Genomic DNA, 20,744 nt, shown 5'->3' on the forward strand with positions numbered 1-20,744 from the left:
CAAGCGGAGCAGAGCAGAACCGCAGGTGCGGAGAAGAGCAGATCAGAACCGCAGGTGCGGAGGACAAGCGGAGCAGAGCAGAACCGCAGGTGCGGAGGAAAAGCGGAGCAGAGCAGAACCGCAGGTGCGGAGGACAAGCAGAGCAGAGCAGAACCGCAGGTGCGGAGGACAAGCGCAGCAGAGCAGAACCGCAGGTGCGGAGAACAAGCGGAGCAGAGCAGAACCGCAGGTGCGGAGAACAAGCGGAGCAGAGCAGAACCACAGGTGCGGAGGACAAGCGGAGCAGAGCAGAACCGCAGGTGCAGAGGACAAGCGGAGCAGAACCGCAAGTTCAGAGGACAAGCGGAGCAGAGCAAAACTGCAGGTGCGGAGGACAAGCGGAGCAGAGAAGAACCGTAGGTGCGGAGGACAAGCGAAGCAGAGCAGAACCGCAGGTGCGGAGAACAAGCGGAGCAGAGCAGAACTGCAGGTGCGGAAGACAAGCGGAGCAGAGCAGAACCGCAGGTGCGGAGGACAAGTGGAGCAGAGCAGAACCGCAGGTGCGGAGAACAAGCGGAGCAGAGAAGAACCGCAGGTGCGGAGGACAAGCGAAGCAGAGCAGAACTGCAGGTGCGGTGGACAAGCGAAGCAGAGCAGAACTGCAGTTGCGGAGGACAAGCGGAGCAGAGCAGAACCGCAGGTGCGGAGAAGAGCAGAGCAGAACCGCAGATGCGGAGGACATGCGGAGCAGAGCAAAACCGCAGGTGCAGAGGACAAGCGGAGCAGAGCAGAACCGCAGGTGCAGAGGACAAGCGGAGCAGAGCAGAACCGCAGGTGCGGAAGACAAGCGGAGCAGAGCAGAACCGCAGGTGCGGAGGACAAGCGGAGCAGAGCAGAACCGCAGGTGCGGAGGACAAGCGGAGCAGAGCAGAACCGCAGGTGCGGAGGACAAGCGGAGCAGAGCAGAACCGCAGGTGCGGAGGACAAGCGGAGCAGAGCAGAACCGCAGGTGCGTAGGACAAGCGGAGCAGAGCAGAACCGCAGGTGCGGAGGACAAGCGGAGAAGAGCAGAGCAGAACCACAGCTGCGGAGAACAAGTGGAGCAGAGCAGAACCGCAGGTGTGGAGGACAAGCGGAGCAGAGCAGAACCGCAAGTGCGAAGGAAAAGCGGAGCAGAGCAGAACCGCAGGTGCGGAAGACAAGCGGAGCAGAGCAGAACCGCAGGTGTGGAAGACAAGCGGAGCAGAGCAGAACCGCAGGTGCGGAGGACAAGCGGAGCAGAGCAGAACCGCAGGTGCGGAGGACAAGCGGAGCTGAGCAGAACCGCAAGTGCGGAGGACAAGCGGAGCAGAGCAGAACCGCAGGTGCGGAGGACAAGCGGAGCAGAGCAGAACCGCAAGTGCAGAGGACAAGCAGAGCAGAGCAGAACTGCAGGTGTGGAGGACAAGCGGAGCAGAGCAGAACCGCAGGTGCGGAGGACAAGTGGAGCAGAGCAGAACCGCAGGTGCGGAGGACAAGCGGAGCAGAGCAGAACCGCAGGTGCGGAGGACAAGCGGAGAAGAGCAGAGCAGAACCGCATGTGCGGAGGACAAGCGGAGCAGAGCAGAACCGCAGGTGCAGAGGACAACCAGAGCAGAGCAGAACCACAGGTGCGGAGGACAAGCGGATCAGAGCAGAACCACAGGTGTGGAGGACAAGCGGAACAGAGCAGAACCACAGGTGTGGAGGACAAGCAGGGCAAAGCAGAGCCGCAGGTGCGGAGGACAAGCAGAGTAGGGCAGAGCAGAGCAAAGCTGCAGGTGCAGAGGGCAAGCGGAGCAGAGCAGAACCGCAGGTGCGGAGGACAAGCGGAGCAGAGCAGAACCGCAGGTGCGGAGGACAAGCGGAGCTGAGCAGAACTGCAAGTGCGGAGGACAAGCGGAGCAGAGCAGAACCGCAGGTGCGGAGGACAAGCGGAGCAGAGCAGAACCGCAAGTGCAGAGGACAAGCGGAGCAGAGCAGAACTGCAGGTGTGGAGGACAAGCGGAGCAGAGCAGAACCGCAGGTGTGGAGGACAAGTGGAGCAGAGCAGAACCGCAGGTGCGGAGGACAAGCGGAGCAGAGCAGAACCGCAGGTGCGGAGGACAAGCAGAGCAGAGCAGAACCGCAGGTGCGGAGGACAAGCAGATCAGAGCAGAACCACAGGTGTGGAGGACAAGCGGAGCAGAGCAGAACCACAGGTGCGGAGGACAAGCAGGGCAAAGCAGAGCCGCAGGTGCGGAGGACAAGCAGAGTAGGGCAGAGCAGAGCAAAGCTGCAGGTGGAGAGGGCAAGCGGAGCAGAGCCGCAGGTGCAGGCATTCAGAACAGGGCTCTGTTCACATGGAACAGACTGGGAAACACAGGAAGATAGATAGAACACAGGAGGTAGATACGGAGGCAGGGAAACGGGACAAGCAGAACCAGATACACACAAGGTACTTGCAATGAAGTAGCGAGTGGACACAAAACTCACAAACAAGTACAGAGACAACGAGTTGGAGTTAGGTACTGGTTCAGACACTGCAGGAAAAGGGAAGGATCGGGCATAGAGAAAAACAGGTAACGGGCTAGGACACAGTTCAGACAGGAACTGACACTGGAACAAGCCTGGGCATACAGCCCCCAGGGTGACGGAATAGACTAGAAGTCACAGATACAGGTAACGGGCCTGGGTACCCAGCCCCCAGGGTGGCGGAAACAGACAAGATACAGGACAGGACTTGGCAACTCAGTTGCACAGAACACACTGAAAGAAAGTGTTGCTCAGGCACCTCCCACTGGGTGGAGGAGGTTTATGTATCCAGTGACTCACAGCAATAGGCTGGGGACGCATTAGGACTATGCACGCTGTAACTTTAAGGATCAGGAAGTGCCAGCGCCGCCGCCCTAAGCCAGCAGACAAGAGACATGCACACAGCAAGTAAAGGAGTATAGTGCACAGCCTGGACTGATAGGTAAGTTGGCGGTCTTGCATGGTGGGAGATGGTAAGCCATGCCAGCACGCCGCCAGGGATGTTACACATTATACTGTGCATAGGAGAGCATCACACTCTGTAGAAGGGAGCTGTACATCAGGGGAGACTCAGGACATTATTAAATCTTAAGTGGGCACTTATCATTTTAGGGGAACGCAGGTTATTGTGACTGTCAAAGGGGCACACAGAGGGCACTATTACTTTCTAGGGGGCAAAATGTGGGTACTGTTTTCTAGAGCACTTGCACACGGCATTACTATATTCTAGAGAATTGTTTTACCATCTAGAGGTCACACAGCAGGTTCAGTAATAGGGACACATACGGCTGCAGAGGCTCAGTATTGGATTATCAGCAGGATGAGGAGTTTGTGTAGGTTGGGAATAGATAGGGACAGGGCCTGAAATGTAAGGAGTCAAATGTGTCTTTGTTGCGATCTCTGCAGACCTGAGACTCTGAGTCCTGGATGGAGACGTTGTTGTGACGGTCTGGGCCAGATGGAAAAGACGGGAAAAGTCAACAATTTAATCAGAAAGAACGTCAGCTGTAAGTTACTATATATAACTGTGCTGTGATCTCTTATATGTTCTGCAGGACTGGTGTCTATCAATATATGTCACCATATAGCAGTAATATCAGTGCTGGTCTTTGTATAGAGATTATTTTCAGTAACAGCACGGTCATCTGCTGAGGTTCTCCTACATCCACTATCTAGGTGCGCCACCATAACTGTAATCAGGGTTACCTGGTTAGGGGCCCACTCAGAAGTTTTGCCCCCCTTGAACCAAAACCCTACGCTACGACTCTGCCCTAGGGAAAAAATATTTCAGACAATCAGCTAATATGGAAGCGTCCTTTACATTTACATTTTATGGGTCGTTCCATGGCTTTTATGCACTCAATTAAAGTTAGAAAAGAATTGCACTTATTTAAATAAGTTATCCTGGCAGATGATATTGATAGTTAATCTTGCATATCCTACATAGTATTCCCCTTACCCCCTCTCCTTCTCTTCATTCAATGTCTAAGGCTGTGTGCCCACGTAGCATTTTTCAAGCGTATATGCTGCGGAATTTCCGCAGCGTAAACGCTTGAAAAACGCATGTATATCCGCACCCCATGGTCCCCAATGGGATTCCGCAAGTTCTATGCACATGCTGCGGATTTTTCCGCAGCGTTTATGCCGCGTTCAAAAATCCGCAGCATGTCATTTAATTTTGCGTTTCCGCAAGCGGAATTGCCTTTGTCCAATGCATAAAAAACGCAAGGCAATTCCGCATGTGGAAAACGCGTGATAAACGCGCGAAAAATGCGCGATAAACGCGTGCGGAATTCCGCATGCGTTTTTCCGGGAGAGAACTTGCATTTATGCAGCAGAAATTTTCTGCTTCATAAATGCAACGTGGGCACATAGCCTTAGAGCAATGTTTCCCAAATCCCATCCTCACGACCCCCAACAGCTCATGTTTTCAGGATTTCCTCAGAATTGCACAGGTGAGAGAATCTGTTGCAATTTCTGATGTCTTGATAATAGTTCCATCACCTGTGCAACACTAAGGAAATCCTGAAAACATGATCTGCTAGGAGTTGCGAGGACTAGAGTTTGGGAAACACCATCTTAGACGGGTGGTGGGCAAATGGCAAATTTGGAAGCTCTTTCTGGTTCCCATCTTACATCTGCTAACTGTACAGTGTACAGATCATGGCCACACATGCGTGCTCAGCTCCTGCTTTCTTGCTGCTTGTACTGCATAAATACACTGATCTGTGGCACAATATGCATATCATCGTCAAACCCAAGACGATAACATTTTAATGATTAAGCAATGTGCCTTAGGAAAATTCACATCATGATATTCTCTACTGGATTCTAGCTGTAAAGACTTATTGCAGCTCAAAAAAACAATCATGGTCTGTTATTAACTAGCAAAGTTCATTATCCTGTCTTCCACTGATCTATGAATAATAAAATTCTGTAAAAGATAAGTTATTATATCAGCTATTAAAATGAAATCTGATAAGATTTTGAGGTCTATATAGACGATGTGTCTTAGATACATGCAATGGATAAGTAAATCTTTTTCTCAAACTAAGTTGCTATACATCAGTGACTATACATATGTAATTTTGGTCACACACTAGCTATTTCTTGGGTGTAAGTGGTCTTGTTAGAGGTTTTTATCCACAACCACTAGTGCAGAGTCATATCTTGGGTTTTCTGCACATGGGGTAAAAATTCAGTTTGGCTCTCCCTCCTACACACAGCATAAGCTTTAAGTAGTCGTCAAGTGACTGCTCATATGTAATTTGCATACTTATAGTCACATGCAGAATAGCAGCTCTTCCTAATTCTCTCAATGTTCTGTGAAAAAACTAGAGCCCCTGCTTCACTGAAAGAAGTAGGAAGCATAGCTTGTTAGCACGTGACCGTAAGTATGAAAATCACATATGGAATTGGCAAACAGAATCATAACCTGACAGTGAGTATATTACACACTGTTAGGATTGGGCATATTACAGTGCTTAATTTTACAATATATGCTCCTAACATACAGTGGGGAAAAAAGTTTTTAGTCAGCCACCAATTGTGCAAGTTCTCCCACTTAAAAAGATGAGAGGCCTGTAATTGACATCATAGGTAGACCTCATCTATGAGAGACAAAATGAGAAAACAAATCCTGATTTGGAAATAAAATTTTTTCAAATTTTGGTGGAAAATAAGTATTTGGTCAATTACAAACCAGCAAGATTTCTGGCTCTCACAGACCTGTAACTTCTTCTTTAAGAGGCTCCTCTGTCCTCCACTCATTACCTGTAGCACTGACACCTGTTTGAACTTGTTATCAGTATAAAAGACACCTGTCCGCAACCTCAAAGAGTCACACTCCAAACTCCACTATGGTGAAGCCCAAAGAGCTGTCGAAGGACACCAGAAACAAAATTGTAGCCCTGCACCAGGCTGGGAAGACTGAATCTGCAATAGGCAAGCAGCTTGGTGTGAAGAAATCAACTGTGGGAGCAATAATTAGAAAATGGAAGACATACAAGATCACTGATAATCTCCCTCGATCTGGGGCTCCGCACAAGATCTCACCCCGTGGGGTCAAAATGATCTAAAAAACGGTGAGCAAAAATTCCAGAACCACACGGGGGGACCTAGTGAATGACCTGCAGAGAACTGCGACCAACGTTACACAGGCTACCATCAGTAACACACTACGCCGCCAGGGACTCAGATCCTGCAGTACCAGACGTGTCCCCCTGCTTAAGCTATTACATGTCCGGGCCTGTCTGAAGTTTGCTAGAGAGCATTTGGATGATCCAGAAGAGTATTGGGAGAATGTCATATGGTCAGATGAAACCAAAGTAGAACTGTTTGGTAGAAACACAACTCGTCATGTTTGGAGGAGAAAGAATTCTGAGTTGCATCCAAAGAACACCATACCTACTGTAAAGCATGGGGTGGCAACATCATGCATTCGAGCTGTTTCTCTGTCAAGGGACCAGGTTGACTGATCCGTGTACATGAAAGAATGAATGGGGCCATGTATCATGAGATTTTGAGTGCAAACCTCCTTCCATCAGCAAAGGCATTGAAGATGAAACGTGGCTGAGTCTTACAGCATGACAATGATCTCAAGCACACCACCAGGGCGACGAAGGAGTGGCTTCGTAAGAAGCATTTCAAGGTCCTGGAGTGGCCTAGCCAGTCTCCAGATCTAAGCCCTATAGAAAACCTTTGGAGGGAGTTGAAAGTCCGTGTTGCCCAGTGACAGCCCCAAAAAACATCACTGCTCTAGCGGAGATCTGCATGGAGGGAATGGGCAAACATACCAGCAACAGTGTGTGCCAACCTTGTGAAGACTTACAGAAAACGTTTGACCTCTCTCATTGCCAACAAAGGATATATAACAAAGTATTGCGATGAACTTTTGTAATTGACCAAATACTTATTTTCCACCAAAATTTGAAAAAAAATTCTTTCCAAATCAGACAATGTGTTTTTCAGGAATTGTTTTCTCATTTTGTCTCTCATAGTTGAGGTCTACCTATGATGCCAATTACAGGCCTCTCTCATCATTTTAAGTGGGAGAATTTGCACAATTGGTGGCTGACTAAATACTTTTTTTCCCCACTGTAAATACAGATGTAGTAATCCTTATTAAACTTTACTATCTGACAAGTTATGGATTTCTATATGAGTACAGGATCAGAACCAATAAAAGTACATCACCAGATCCACCAACAGTACAAAATTCCAGCACCAGAACCACCACCAGTACATAAATACATCACCAATCAACTAACTGTACAAAAATATGTTACCAGAACTGCCAATGTGGAGGTTTCACCAATTTAAGATACACCAGGTAACTGCTCTCCTCCAAATTAAAAATGTCCGAGTGCATGCAAAGAAGCTAATTAACCAAATTTGCTAATCTGGTTGAAAAACTTCAATCAGAGACTGAACCACGCAAAATGGCATACTTTATTACGTAGACATGGGGTTATATAGTATTCTACTTCTAGGTGGGATTAGAAAAATTCATTGCTCTTTCTGATAGCTTGGCACACTTCAATTTGCTCATCCATGTATCTCTTTGCCTCAGTAACGCCTTAGGAATTCTGATGGGAGGAGTGAAGTCGTCTCTCAGCGCCATCTTTGCCAACTCGACATGAATCAGCCATGCACATGCATACGTCATTCCCAGGAAATCATTTAGTTGTTCATGTCTACAATAAGAATAGAAACTGTTAGTTATATATTCATTAACTATTAACATAATCCATGTGCATACACACATTTGCATACATACATACATACACATAGATTATTCCATCATCTCTATATTAATTCACACTGATTAGGTAATCTATTAAAAGAAACCAATTGATTTTCTATAATATATATATTTTACCTTGACAGACCCCCTAAAATCAATTATTTGGTTTTAATATCCATATGCTAAAAATTAGAGGAGGAGAAGGAATTGAACCTATGTTAAGGCTATTCTGGAACCCTACGATGTGGCGGGCGCCCCGTCCCTTTTAGACGGACCCACCGACGTTTCCTAAATCTAACTCAAATGAAGACCTACAGGAAAGGGATGGAGACCCTAAAAGATCTAGTGACTGGGTAATCGAGGGCCACCCCTAACACAGAAATATGGATATTAACTTTACAAACTCATTTACTTCCGTTAATCTCTCTGGTACAACACCTTTGTTCTAAGGGGAACTGTTTGTTCATAGGCCTCTTCATTAGATTCTTCGGACAAGACGCTGATAGGTACTGGTGCATCTACTGTTTTGGCAATTAACCTCTTGACACAGGGAATCACACAGATCAGCAATACACTAATTAGAATTATCACACTTAGTAAAATAATTCCCCCTTGGATTAACCAACTCTTCCAATCTTTCATGCAAGAAAAATATTTATCCCAGGGATCAGTCACACCTGAATTCCTTTCCAGTTCTTCACTTAAATCTGTCAATTTTTTGAGAGCATTAGTAACTTTCCCTGTGAGGCCGGTATTGTCTGGGATATAAGTACAACAATGCTCACCTATCATTTTGCATACCCCTCCTTTTTCTGCAAGTAACATATCCAGAGCTATTCTGTTTTGGAAGGCCATGGTAGATGTAGGTGCTAGTTGGTCAGCTATCCCTTGTAAGGCATCTTTGGTATAATTGACAAATCTTTGTTGGTTATAATATATGTAATTTATCCAATCTACATTCTTGTTAACGGTTATTATGAGTATTATGGACTCAAATCTTCACTTGGTCTCGGGCCTTGAATTCGTCTGGCATCCCCCTAGGCACTCCGAGAACATCAATATATATATGTGGGTCAAAACTGCCTTTGGGGTTAACTTCTCTCTTGGCCCTGTATGTACCTGCAAACGCAGCCTTTATTTCCTCTTTGGATTCCTGGGACTCAGATATAAGGTAAACAGACATTATTGCTTTAGTTAAGGCACATTCCCCAGTCCATTTGCCCTCCAGTCTAGTCCTAATCTTCATGTCACCACAAATCCAGTACACGTCACTCAGAGATTGTTTCTGGTCCTGGGCCTCTGTACCCTATATAGTACTGTAATTCCCACAGTAGCTTTGTGTAAAATTCCCTAAGAAATTCCCACTTCGCCGGTAATTTTGGAAACAAGTGTAATTTCCTGGGTAGATGATTATTCCCTGTCCGAGGCTTGATATTCCGGCGGTAATGAAATATTTCGTTCTCCAGGGGATGCGGACACTGGAATTTGAAGTCCTGTTGGTATACATATCCAAGAGACACCTTTGCACCTCCTCTGGGAAAATTAGAGGGACTGTACCCAAATGTGGCCTGGCCTTTGAACATACATAACAATCACTAAAGTTATGTTGGGTTGCTGTATACTTCATCCATTCTAACCACCAGTTATGATCTGAAAATCCCGTTTCTTTTAGGGTATCCTCATAAGTGGGATTGGCTATGGCTACCATACCTTCCATCATGTGGTGTCGAGGGGCTAATGGGTTTATCTTCGGACCCACTTTATTAGAAATCCTGGCCAATTTGAACTTTCCCAGACCTCCCATCCTTCCTTCACTCCAGGATCCTAATATATATATATTTCTCCATCTTGCTCTGTAGGGTTCTCTATGGTGATAGTCAACCCATTACATGTACCTATAACCCTACACCCAGGTTTAAAAGCTCTTTTTAGTAGTTTGAAACGGTCAAGCAAAGATTTTGCGTTATTATGTTTTTTGTCCTTAGCAGATTGTGGGTTGTATCCGAAGTCGTGGTCACCTGTGTTCCACCCAACAGCACCCCAGTAATCACATTTTTGTCCCCAGTAATTGTCTGTGACACAAAGCTCTTAACCAGTCACTACTCAATCTCTCAAACCCCCTACAAGATACTATCCCACAGTAATCAAATTGGAAAGTCACCACATTCAAGAAAGTGTTGTATCAGAAAACTGGAATATCATTCTCTTTAGTAATAATTGCTTGGAATGCACGTGTTACTGTAACAAAGGCTTCCCCCATAGCTACCGTCATCAGAAAAAGGAACATCAGGGTTGTGAGCCTTCTTGCAATGGGATGCGTGGATCCATGATGTTAGGCCTTCGACCTTCACAGCCGTAGGTGATGTAAGCAACACTTGGTAGGGCCCTTCAAATCTGGCATCCAGTGTGCCTCACACGTGATTCTTTATCCAGACAAAATCTCCAGTATGGATGCTGTGAGTAACTGGTTCAAGATCTGAGTCTGGAATAGAAGAGCACACTGTAGCATATGTTAGTTTTAACTCTTTAGCAAGTCCGATAACAAAATTCACAAGCTTATCATTCCCTGAACTAAGCTGCTGTGGGTAATATCGACCCATTCTAGGTGGCCCCCCAAAACAAGATCTCATATGGTGTGAGTCCTGTGGGTTGTCTCAGGGTATTTCGGACTGAGTATAGGGCAATAGGCAGCACATCTAGCCATGGAAGTGACAATTCTTTACTGGCTTTAAGAATTTTGTTTTTCAAAGTGCCATTCATCCTTTCCACTTTGCCCCTACTTTGAGGATGATAAGGAGTATGCAGGCCCAAATCCGCCCCAATCATCTCCCAGATTGATTTGGTAACTTCTGCGATTAAGGCGGGTCCTTGATCACTTTCAATCACTTCTGGAATCCTGAATCTGCAGATAAGTTCTGCCAGAAGCCTTTTCACTGTAGCTCTAGCAGTCATGTTGGCCACTGGGTATGCTTCTGTCCAGCCGGAAAACATATCCATCACCACCAGAACATATTCATATCTTCCACTCTTGGGTAATTGCATATGATCAATTTGGATTCTCTGGAAAGGATACTGTGACTTTGCCAGTTTCTTCTTTGGCACATGTTCTGTTCTTCCGGGATTACAAGTGTTAGAAATCTCACAGCTCCTAGTATAGTTTGTAACAAGAACTGAAATCTTGGGTGCAATATAGAGTTTATTGATAGCTGAAATCATCTGATTCTTCCCTCTATGTATCTTTCCATGAGCCCACTGAACCACTGCAGGATACAGTGCTCTTGGCAGACATATTCTTCTTCCCACTCTCCAGATTCCGTCATTACAAAACATTCCTCCCTGTCCGATCCATCCTTGTTTTACTTCTTCTGTTACCGCATTCTGCCGGTCCACTAAAGTCCTGTGTGCCGGATTCTCTTCCAGTCTTAGCTCCTCTTCATCTTCCTCCTCTTTTCCTTCCAACCCCAAATTTCTCATTCTCATTTCTTCCTCATCCCCTCGTTGTCTCTGACTTCTGGTAAGCACGAACACCTCCGTACCCCCGACACCTCTGCTTCCTCTGGAAATATTGGTTCCATAGATGCTGCTTTTGCTGTAATGTCAGCCAGATGATTCCCCTTGGCTTCCTGGGAATTCAGTTTCCCATGAGCCTTAATTTTGATCACAGCCACTTGCCTAGGTAACTTCAGAGCTTCTAGCAGACTTCTCACTGCCGCTGCATTCCGGATTGGAGCTCCACTCGCTGTCTTGTAGCCCCTCAGGGCCCATATCAGGCTTAAGTCGTGCGCAATCCTGAATCCGTACCTCGAGTCCGTGTAGATATTGGTCACTCGACTCTCTGCGCACTTGCAGGCTTTGGTCAGAGCATACAGTTCGGCCTCTTGAGCTGACATATAAGATAGCAGTGGTCCAGCAGAAACAACCGTTGGTGGGGACACCACCGCTTATCCGGTATGGTAAGTTCCATATTCATCTGCGTATCTGGACCCGTCAGTATACAGTATCAGATCCGCTTCAGGCAGTGGCTGTTCAGAGACAGTAGGTAGGTGAGAGGTTTCTGCCTTCATGACCTCAAGGCAATCATGGTCACTCGAATCAGGGTATTCATGGTGTTCTGAGGTCCCCCCTAAGTCTTCAGAGCAATCCCCCCTTGACAGAGGAAGCAGAGTGGAGGGGTTCAAGACAGTACATTGCCGAAGAGCTATATTTTCTGGTAAAAGGAGCTCACATTGGATTCTGACACGACGTTGCATAGATAGATGGTTGTGCTGGGTTTGTGCAAGGATAGCTTTCAAATCATGAGGGGCCAGTATAGTTATAGGATGGCTAAGTACAACATCTGCTGTTCTGTGGAGGAGTTCTGTAGCTGCCAGCACTGCTTTGAGACATGTTGGAGCTGTTTGCGCCACTGGATCCAATTTACTGGAATAATATCCGATGGGTCTCATGTGGCCTCCATGTTTTTGTGCCAGAACTCCTGAGGCATGGCCACGCGCTTCAGAGACAAATAGAAAGAATGGAAATTCATAGTTGGGAATCCCCAGTGCAGGGGCTGAAATGATGACTTCTTTCAACTGGTCCATTGCATCCTCAGCTTCTTGGTCAAAATGCAGGTCAAGCTCAGAAGAGTGGACCCGATCATATAGAGGTTGCATGAGAACTGATGCGTTAGGGATCCACTGCCTGCAGTATGTGACCATTCCCAGGAAAGCTTGGAGTTGTTTGACAGTTCTCGGGTACGGGATGTCACGGATGGCAGCTTTCCGCTCTTCAGTGAGATGCTTGGTACCTTGGGATATGCAATGACCCAAAAACACAATTTTGGTACAACACCATTGTAGCTTTCGCAGAGTAACTTTGCATCCGATGGTGGCCAGAAATTGGAGCAAAGAACAGCTGAACCTGTGGCAAGTTTGGTCATCGGGACAACAGAGGAGTAGATCATCGACATATTGTATCAATGTGACTTCAGGGTTCTCACTCTTCCAGGGTTGGAGACAGGTAGTTAAGACCAGTGTGAAGTGATGAGGAGAGTTCTGAGCTCATTGAGGCATAATGGTCCAGGTGTACTGTACTGCTCTGTGAGTAAAAGCAAAAAGATACTGACAGTCAGGATGCAGAGGCACACTGAAGAAGACGTTTGCCAAGTCGATTACTGTAAAATGCATTGCATCAGGGGTAATTTCATTGAGTAATATATGTGGATTTGGCACCACTGGGGTCTCCAGGATTGTAACTGCATTCACAGCTCTCAGATCTTGCACCAACCTAAATTTATCCGGTTCTCCTCTTGCAGTTTTCTTTTTCACTGGAAACAATGGCGTATTAGCAGGAGAAACACAGGGAATTAATGCTCCTTTCTTGAGTAATTCTTGGATCTGGGCATCTAATGACGCTTCTTGGGCTGCTTTCAGTGGGTGCTGTGGGAGTCTGGGAATCCGTGCACCTTCTTTCAGGAAAACTTGGACTGACGGGACAGGCAGCTGGCCTATATCATCAGGACCTTGAGACCAGAGTTCAGGAAGGGTTGGAACTTTGGGCGGACATAGGTATAACGGATGAGGATGGGGCACTAGGAGTGGCTTGGGTAGTAGCGAGGGGTGGGCCTCCTTGACGGGGCACGTGACATGCAACACAATAATCTGTTGACAATGGATTCTGCTGGCCACAATTAGAACACACCCAACAATTCATTGCGCCGCCATTATAAGGCGGTGGTGGAGTCATCTCTCTAACATAGAAATAACCAGTTATGTTCCCTTTGTTATCCCTATCCTCAATTTCCACAAACCCTTCTTTCGATAAACTCAGCGCAACCTTTTTCCACATGTATGCACTTTGTTACAACCCATTATCTTCCAGTTTTCCCCTGTTCTCACAAATTGCTGCATTCAACATCTCGTACTTAGTGTTGAGCATTTCGATACTGAAATATCGGGTATCGGCCGATATTTGCGGTATCGGAATTCCGATACTTAATTCCGATACTTTTACAATATCGAATACCGGAATCGGAAGTTCCCATAATGCCTGCGCTCTGCAGTGTCTCTGAAGGATGACAAGTTGGATGGCAGCGCTCAGCTGTGATCCAGCCTGTCATCAGAATGCCATCCCAGCGTGGGAGAATTCTCCTGATTGTTTAAAAGCCGGCGGGCGGTAAAAAGCCGCCAGCTTTTAAACAATCACACAGCCCCATACTGCTTCCCCGCAGCCTCCCACCCCGATCCTCCGCTCCCCTCGCCACCTCCCATCCCGATCGTAAGTTAGGACCGGGCGGGGAGCGCAGCTCCAAGGAGCGGGGAGCGAAGGACCCGGGCGGGGAAGCCGGCAGTGAAAAGACTTCACCGCCGGCTTTCCCGTTCTGTGCTGCGCTTTCCCGCCGGTTATTTCAAATGAACAGCTGAGGTATCAGGTGATGCCGATCAGCTGTTCATTTGAAGTCGCCGCGGTGCCCTCAGAGGGTTCATGTGAGTTCATGCTTGACTGCATGAACTCACATGAACTTTCCCACGGCGGCACAGGTCAGCCTCACCTCCCAGACCATCAGACCGGTCATGATTAGTGTGTATGCGAGTGTATGCGGGGTGTGTGTGCGATGTCTGCGTGTGTGTGCGCGGTGTCTGTGCGATGTTTGTGGGTGTGTGCGGGTGTGCGCGGTGTCTGTGCGATGTTTGTGGGTGTGTGCGGGTGTGCGCGGTGTCTGTGCGATGTTTGTGGGTGTGTGCGGGTGTGCGCGGTGTCTGTGCGTGCAGGCAGACATAGGCCGATGTGACACTACTACTCCCATCGGCCTATGTCTGTCCCCCGTCCACTCGTGCCAGCAGGATCAGCTCGATGGGAGCAGTAGTTCCCATCAGCCTGATCCTATTTAAATTGCCCTACTGTGTCCCCAATAAATGTTAAATACATGTCATTGGTGGCTAGTGGTTACTACAATAAATTAGTTCATACATTACCTGTCCCCGCCGATCGCCACCTAAAATAAAGTAAAAAATAAAAAACTACACCTATACTCACCTAGACACCTAATTCCCCGAAGCCATCGATCTCCTGTAATAAAATATAAAATAATAAACCACAAACTTATCCTTACCCCTCCGTAGTAGTCCACGAGTGTCCCACGAAGATCTCCAGTTCAGAGCAGCCACATAGAATGTGACCGCCCTGAACCGCTGCCGCCGCTAGAATGACGGGGCCGTAAGGGTTCACCGGAGTTAAGGCAGCGCTGCTCCGGTTAGCTCCTTTACGGCCCTGCTGTATCGTGAGAAATTCCCACGGTACAGCAGTGCCGTAAAGGAGGTCCCCGGAGCTGCGCTGACTGAATGCACTCCGGTGACCTCAGTCAGTGGCTCCCGCTGCCGGGAGCGGACGTGTTCCCGGCAGCGTGAGCTTACAGCAGCAATGACAGCTGTCACCATCTCCAGATGTGACAGCTGTGCATGGGAGATCAGCGCAGGAACGAGGACAGGTAACTATTTTTTTTTTTTAGTAAACTAAGAATTAAATAAAATAGTGTGTTTTATTTCAAATAAATTATTTTTTTCTGGGTGTAGTGTGTTTTTTCTTTTTAACACTTTGTAGGTTAGTAATGGGGGTGTCTTATAGACGCCCATCATTACTAACCTGGGCTTCATGGCAGCTGGCGCTGACATGAACCCCACCACTATTACCCCCTGCCACCGCACCAGGGCAGCGTGGAAGAGCGAGGCGTGGAAGAGTGGATGACAGGCTGGATGGCAGCTTTCTGCTGCGGTCCAGCCTGTCATCTCGATGTAGCAGAGCTGAAGCTGTCGTGGGAACCATGGAAAGGTAAGGATGATGTTGCTTTATTATTTTTCTTTTATTGCAGGAGATCGTTGGCTTCAGCTGGAATGGGCGTGATGGTAAGTATGGTTTAATTTAGAACAATAAAGAATTGTGTGTTTATTTCAATTAAAGGACTTTTTTCTGGGTGTTTGTGTTTTTTTTAAATACTTTACTAGAAATTCATGGTGGTCATGTCTAATATTGGCGTGACCCCATGAATTTCGGGCTTAAGGCCAGCTGATAATGCCAAGCTGGCCTTAACCCCTTTATTACCCAGTGAGCCACCGCATCAGGGCCCTGGATGAGTTGGGTACAGCGCCAGAAGATGGCGCTTCTATGAACGCGCCATTTTCCGGGGCGGCTGCGGACTGCAATTTGCAGCGGGTGGGGCCCAGAAAGCTTGGGCCTCCCTGCGCTGCAGATTCCAGCCCCCAGCTGCCTAGTTGTACCTGGCTGGACACAAAAATAGGGCGAAGCCCCACGTATTTTTTTTTTTAATTATTTCATGAAATTCATGGAATAATTAAGAAAAAAAGGGCTTCCCTATATTGTTGTGTCCGGCTAGGTACAAATAGGCAGCTGGTGGTTGGGGGCAGCCCGTTCCTGCCTGCTGTACCTGACTGGACACAAATATAGGGCGAAGCCCCACATAAATTTTTTTCAATTATTTCATGAATTTCCTGAAATAATAAAAAAAAAATTAAAAGTCCTTTAATTGAAATAAACACACAATTCTTTATTGTTCTAAATTAAACCATACTTACCGTCACGCCCATTCCAGCTGAAGCCAACGATCTCCTGCAATAAAAGTAAAATAATAAAGCAACATCATCCTTACCTTTCCATGGTTCCCACGACAGCTTCAGCTCTGCTACATCGAGATGACAGGCTGGACCGCAGCAGAACGCTGCCATCCAGCCTGTCATCCCGCAGACACTGAGAAGCGCAGGCATGCTTGCACTCCTCAGTGCCTCGCTGTGACGGCATAAAGATGAGCCGAGGTCATGTCCAATGAACTCAGCTCACCTCATGCACGTCACTGACAGCGTGGGAAAATTCTCCTGCACTCAGCGCTTCAGCGTGAGAATTCTCCCACGCTGTCAGTGACGTGCATGAGGCGAGTTGAGTTCATTGGACATGACCTCACCTCATGTATGTCACTGACAGCGTGGGAGAATTCTCACGCTGAAGCGCTGAGTGCAGGAGAATTTTCCCACGCTGTCAGTGACGTGCATGAGGTGAGCTGACCTCGGCTCATCTGGATGCCGTCACAGCCAGACACTGAGGAGCGCAAGCAAGCCTACGCTTCTCAGTGTCCGCGGGATGACAGGCTGGATGGCAGCTTTCGGCTGCGGTCCAGCCTGTCATCTCGATGTAGCAGAGCTGGAGCCATCGTGGGAACCATGGAAAGGTAAGGATGATGTTGGTTTATTATTTTTCTTTTATTGCAGGAGATCGTTGGCTTCAGCTGGAATTGGCGTGGTTGTAAGTATGGTTTAATTTAGAACAATAAAGAATTGTGTGTTTATTTCAATTAAAGGACTTTATTCTGGGTGTTTGTGTTTTTTTTTTAACTTTGACTATGGGGTTAGTAATGGGGGCGTCTTATAGACGCCTCTCCATTACTAACCTGGGCTTGATGTCAGCTGGCATTATAAGCTGACATCAACCCCAACCCTATTACCCCACTGTCACCGCTACAGGGCAGTGGGAAGAGCGAGGCTAAGTGCCAGAATTGGCGCATCCTATGGATGCGCCATTTCTGGGGCGGCTGACGGCTGGTGTTTCTAGCCTGGGAGGGGGCCAATATTCATGGCACCCTTCCTGGGCTATTAAAATCAGCCCCCAGCTGTCTGCCTAGCCTTTGCTAGCTATTAAATTAGGGGGGTTCCCCCATTTTAATAGCTAGTAAAGGCTAGGTATTCAGCTGGGGGCTGATATTAGTAGCCTGGGAAGCTCCATGGGTATTACCCCCTTCCCAGGCTTCAAACATCTGCCCCAGCTGTCTGCTTAACCTCCGCTAGAGCCTAAAATTAAGGGGAACCCCACGTCAATTTTTTTTAAAATAAATCCTTTATTTTAACACTAAATGACAAGTACAGTAATCAACACTGTCACTGTACTTCATATATATGTGACTGACATGTTTCTATCTATCTAATCTATGTGTGATTTTCTATTCTGTCTGTTATAAATTGTCGGGTACAGATGCTGAATTGCCGGCCAGCTTTTTTAAAGAGACGGTGCATGAAAACACTATTATTTTTTTTAAATAAATCATTTACACTAAATGACAAGTTCTGTAAGCAACACTGTCACTGTACTTCTTATATATGTGACTGACATGTTTCTATCTATCTAATCTATGTGTGATGCTCTATTCTGTCTGTTATAAATTGTCGGGTACCGCTGCTGAATTGCCGGCCGGCTTTTTTAAAGAGACGGTGCACGAAAACACTATTATTTTTTTAAATAAATCCTTTACACTAAATGACAAGTACAGTAACCAACACTGTCACTGTGCTTCTTATATATGTGACTGACATGTTTCTATCTATCTAATCTATGTGTGAAGCTCTGTTCTGTCTGTTATAAATTGTCGGGTACAGATGCTGAATTGCCGGCCGGCTTTTTTAAAGAGACGGTGCACGAAAACACTATTATTTTTTTAAATAAATCCTTTACACTAAATGACAAGTACAGTAACCAACACTGTCACTGTGCTTCTTATATATGTGACTGACATGTTTCTATCTATCTAATCTATGTGTGATTTTCTATTCTGTCTGTTATAAATTGTCGGGTACAGATGCTGAATTGCCGGCCGGCTTTTTTAAAGAGATAGTGCATGAAAACACTAATATTTTTTTTAAATAAATCATTTACACTAAATGACAAGTTCTGTAAGCAACACTGTCACTGTACTTCTTATATATGTGACTGACATGTTTCTATCTATCTAATCTATGTGTGAAGCTCTATTCTTTCTGTTATAAATTGTCGGGTACAGATGCTGAATTGCCGGCCGGCTTTTTTAAAGAGACGGTGCACGAAAACACTATTATTTTTTTAAATAAATCCTTTACACTAAATGACAAGTACAGTAACCAACACTGTCACTGTACTTCTTATACATGTGACTGACATGTTTCTATCTATCTAATCTATGTGTGAAGCTCTATTCTTTCTGTTGTAAATTGTCGGGTACCGGTGTATGCGCTGATGAATTGCCGGCTTTTCATGTCATTTTACATTATTCTTAGTTGTTTTACTTCATGTAGAATTAACCTACAAGGAAAGAAAGGGTTTATTTTCATTCCGATATTTGTGTCCCATTGACTTGCATTGGTTTCCGGTATCGGAATCGGCGATATCCGATACTTTTTGGGTATCGGCCCGATCCAATCCGATACGATATTTCCTGATATCGGAAGGTATCGCTCAACACTACTCGTACTGTAACCTACCCCCCGGGTACAACCCACACAATGACATTACTTTTTTGGTTTTCTCTACATATTTCTTTCCTTCTCTTCTAGCAACTATATCTTTGGGGTCCAGTCGCTCCTGATCTAGCGACCCCTGCGACACAAACAATGTCTTTAGTTTTTCCATGATTTTGGCTCCAGGCGTCCCGTGTCCTTAGACTTATGATCAGACTAGGCAGCTGATACACAAGTAGAATTGTAACAGGTCCCTACACTCCCTACCAAGCACTGAATTGATTCTTTTACGACTTAATGAAGCACTGAACACCCCGCGCACCCGCGTCCTGGTGACGTCTTAATATACGGCTTAACATTGCAGTTGGCCCTCCGCGTATTCCACGTCTTAATAGAGGATTAGTTGACCCTGCGTACCCGCACCCTAATGGTGTCTTAATACACGACTTATCAGCAACTTCACTCCCCGTGTGTCCCACGACTTAATACACGACTTAATAGAGGGCCCCGCGTGCCCACGCCCTAATGGCGTCTTAATACTCGGCTTATCAGCAACGTCACTCTCCGCATGCCCGCGTTATAAACAAAGAAATTTTCCTAAATTCTCAAGTGTATACTTGTACGCCCCTGCGTACAAAGATCATTCTAATGGGACAGAACACCTCAGAAACCAGAGAGCAGCAGTTAGCCAGGAGCGACTACACACCAGAGTTCTTGGAATCACACAGCGGGGACCCGCCCAGTCGCACGGGGCTGTCCCTAAGGGCCAATCTAGACACCACAAACTCACCAGAGACCGCTCAAAATACGAATAAGCACTACAGATTCATTAAATCTGCAGACTTACCGTATTCAATGATGAGAGTTGATCAGACTCTCGCTTTGAGCAGTCCCGGTTCGTCCGTAGGTGGTCCGGTGATGGGCACCCCAAGACCTAGTGTCCCCTCGAGTGTGATCTGAGTCACGGCACCATTTGAGGAGGTTTCACCAATTTAAGATACACCAGGTAACTGCTCTCCTCCAAATTAAAAATGTCCCAGTGCATGCAAAGAAGCTAATTAACCAAATTTGCTAATCTGGTTGAAAAACTTCACTCAGAGACTGAACCACGCAAAATTGCATACTTTATTACATTTACATGGGGTTATATAGTATTCTACTTCTAGGTGGGATTAGTAAAATTCATTGCTCTTTCTGATAGCTTGGCACACTGCAATTTGCTCATCTATGTATTTCTTGGCCTCAGTAATGCCTTAGGAATTCTGATGGGAGGGGTGAAGTTGTCTCTCAGCGCCATCTTTGCCAACTCGACATGAATCTCTCTGTTATCAGCCATGCACATGCATACGTCATTCCCAGGAAATCATTTAGTTGTTCATGTCTACAATAAGAATAGAAACTGTTAGTTATATATTCATTAACTATTAACATAATCCATGTGCATATACACATTTGCATACATACATACACATAGATTATTCCATCATCTCTATATTAATTCACACTGATTAGGTAATCTATTAAAAGAAACTAATTGATTTTCTAGAATATATATATTTTACCTTGACACCAACAGTATAGAAATACATCACCAGAACCATCGACAATACTTGACTACATCACCAGAACCCCCAACAGTACAGAAATACATCACAAAACCACATTCAGTACATGAAATACATCACAAGAACCATCATCAGTACATAAATACCTCACCAGAACCATCATTAGTACATGAATAT

At 46.2% G+C, this 20,744-nt stretch overlaps 1 long non-coding RNA gene across 2 annotated transcripts in view; it reads right to left on the minus strand.

Annotated features, from left to right (window-relative positions):
* Positions 1 to 7,462: 7,462 nt before the first annotated feature.
* LOC141258314 (uncharacterized) overlaps positions 7,463 to 20,744 on the minus strand; it is a 93,798-nt gene continuing 80,516 nt past the window's right edge. Inside the window, exon 3 of one of the 2 annotated variants that reach the window (XR_012318285.1) lies at positions 7,463 to 7,706. This is a non-coding gene — a long non-coding RNA (uncharacterized lncRNA). Of the gene's footprint in view, positions 7,707 to 20,163; positions 20,384 to 20,744 lie in introns of those variants that run through there. The other variant, XR_012318284.1, reaches the window with a different exon arrangement.

The sequence above is a fragment of the Phyllobates terribilis genome, unplaced genomic scaffold (assembly GCF_046119375.1).
Source record: "Phyllobates terribilis strain yellow unplaced genomic scaffold, ASM4611937v1 Scaffold_3__8_contigs__length_932513732, whole genome shotgun sequence".
NCBI classification, from domain to species: domain Eukaryota; kingdom Metazoa; phylum Chordata; class Amphibia; order Anura; family Dendrobatidae; genus Phyllobates; species Phyllobates terribilis.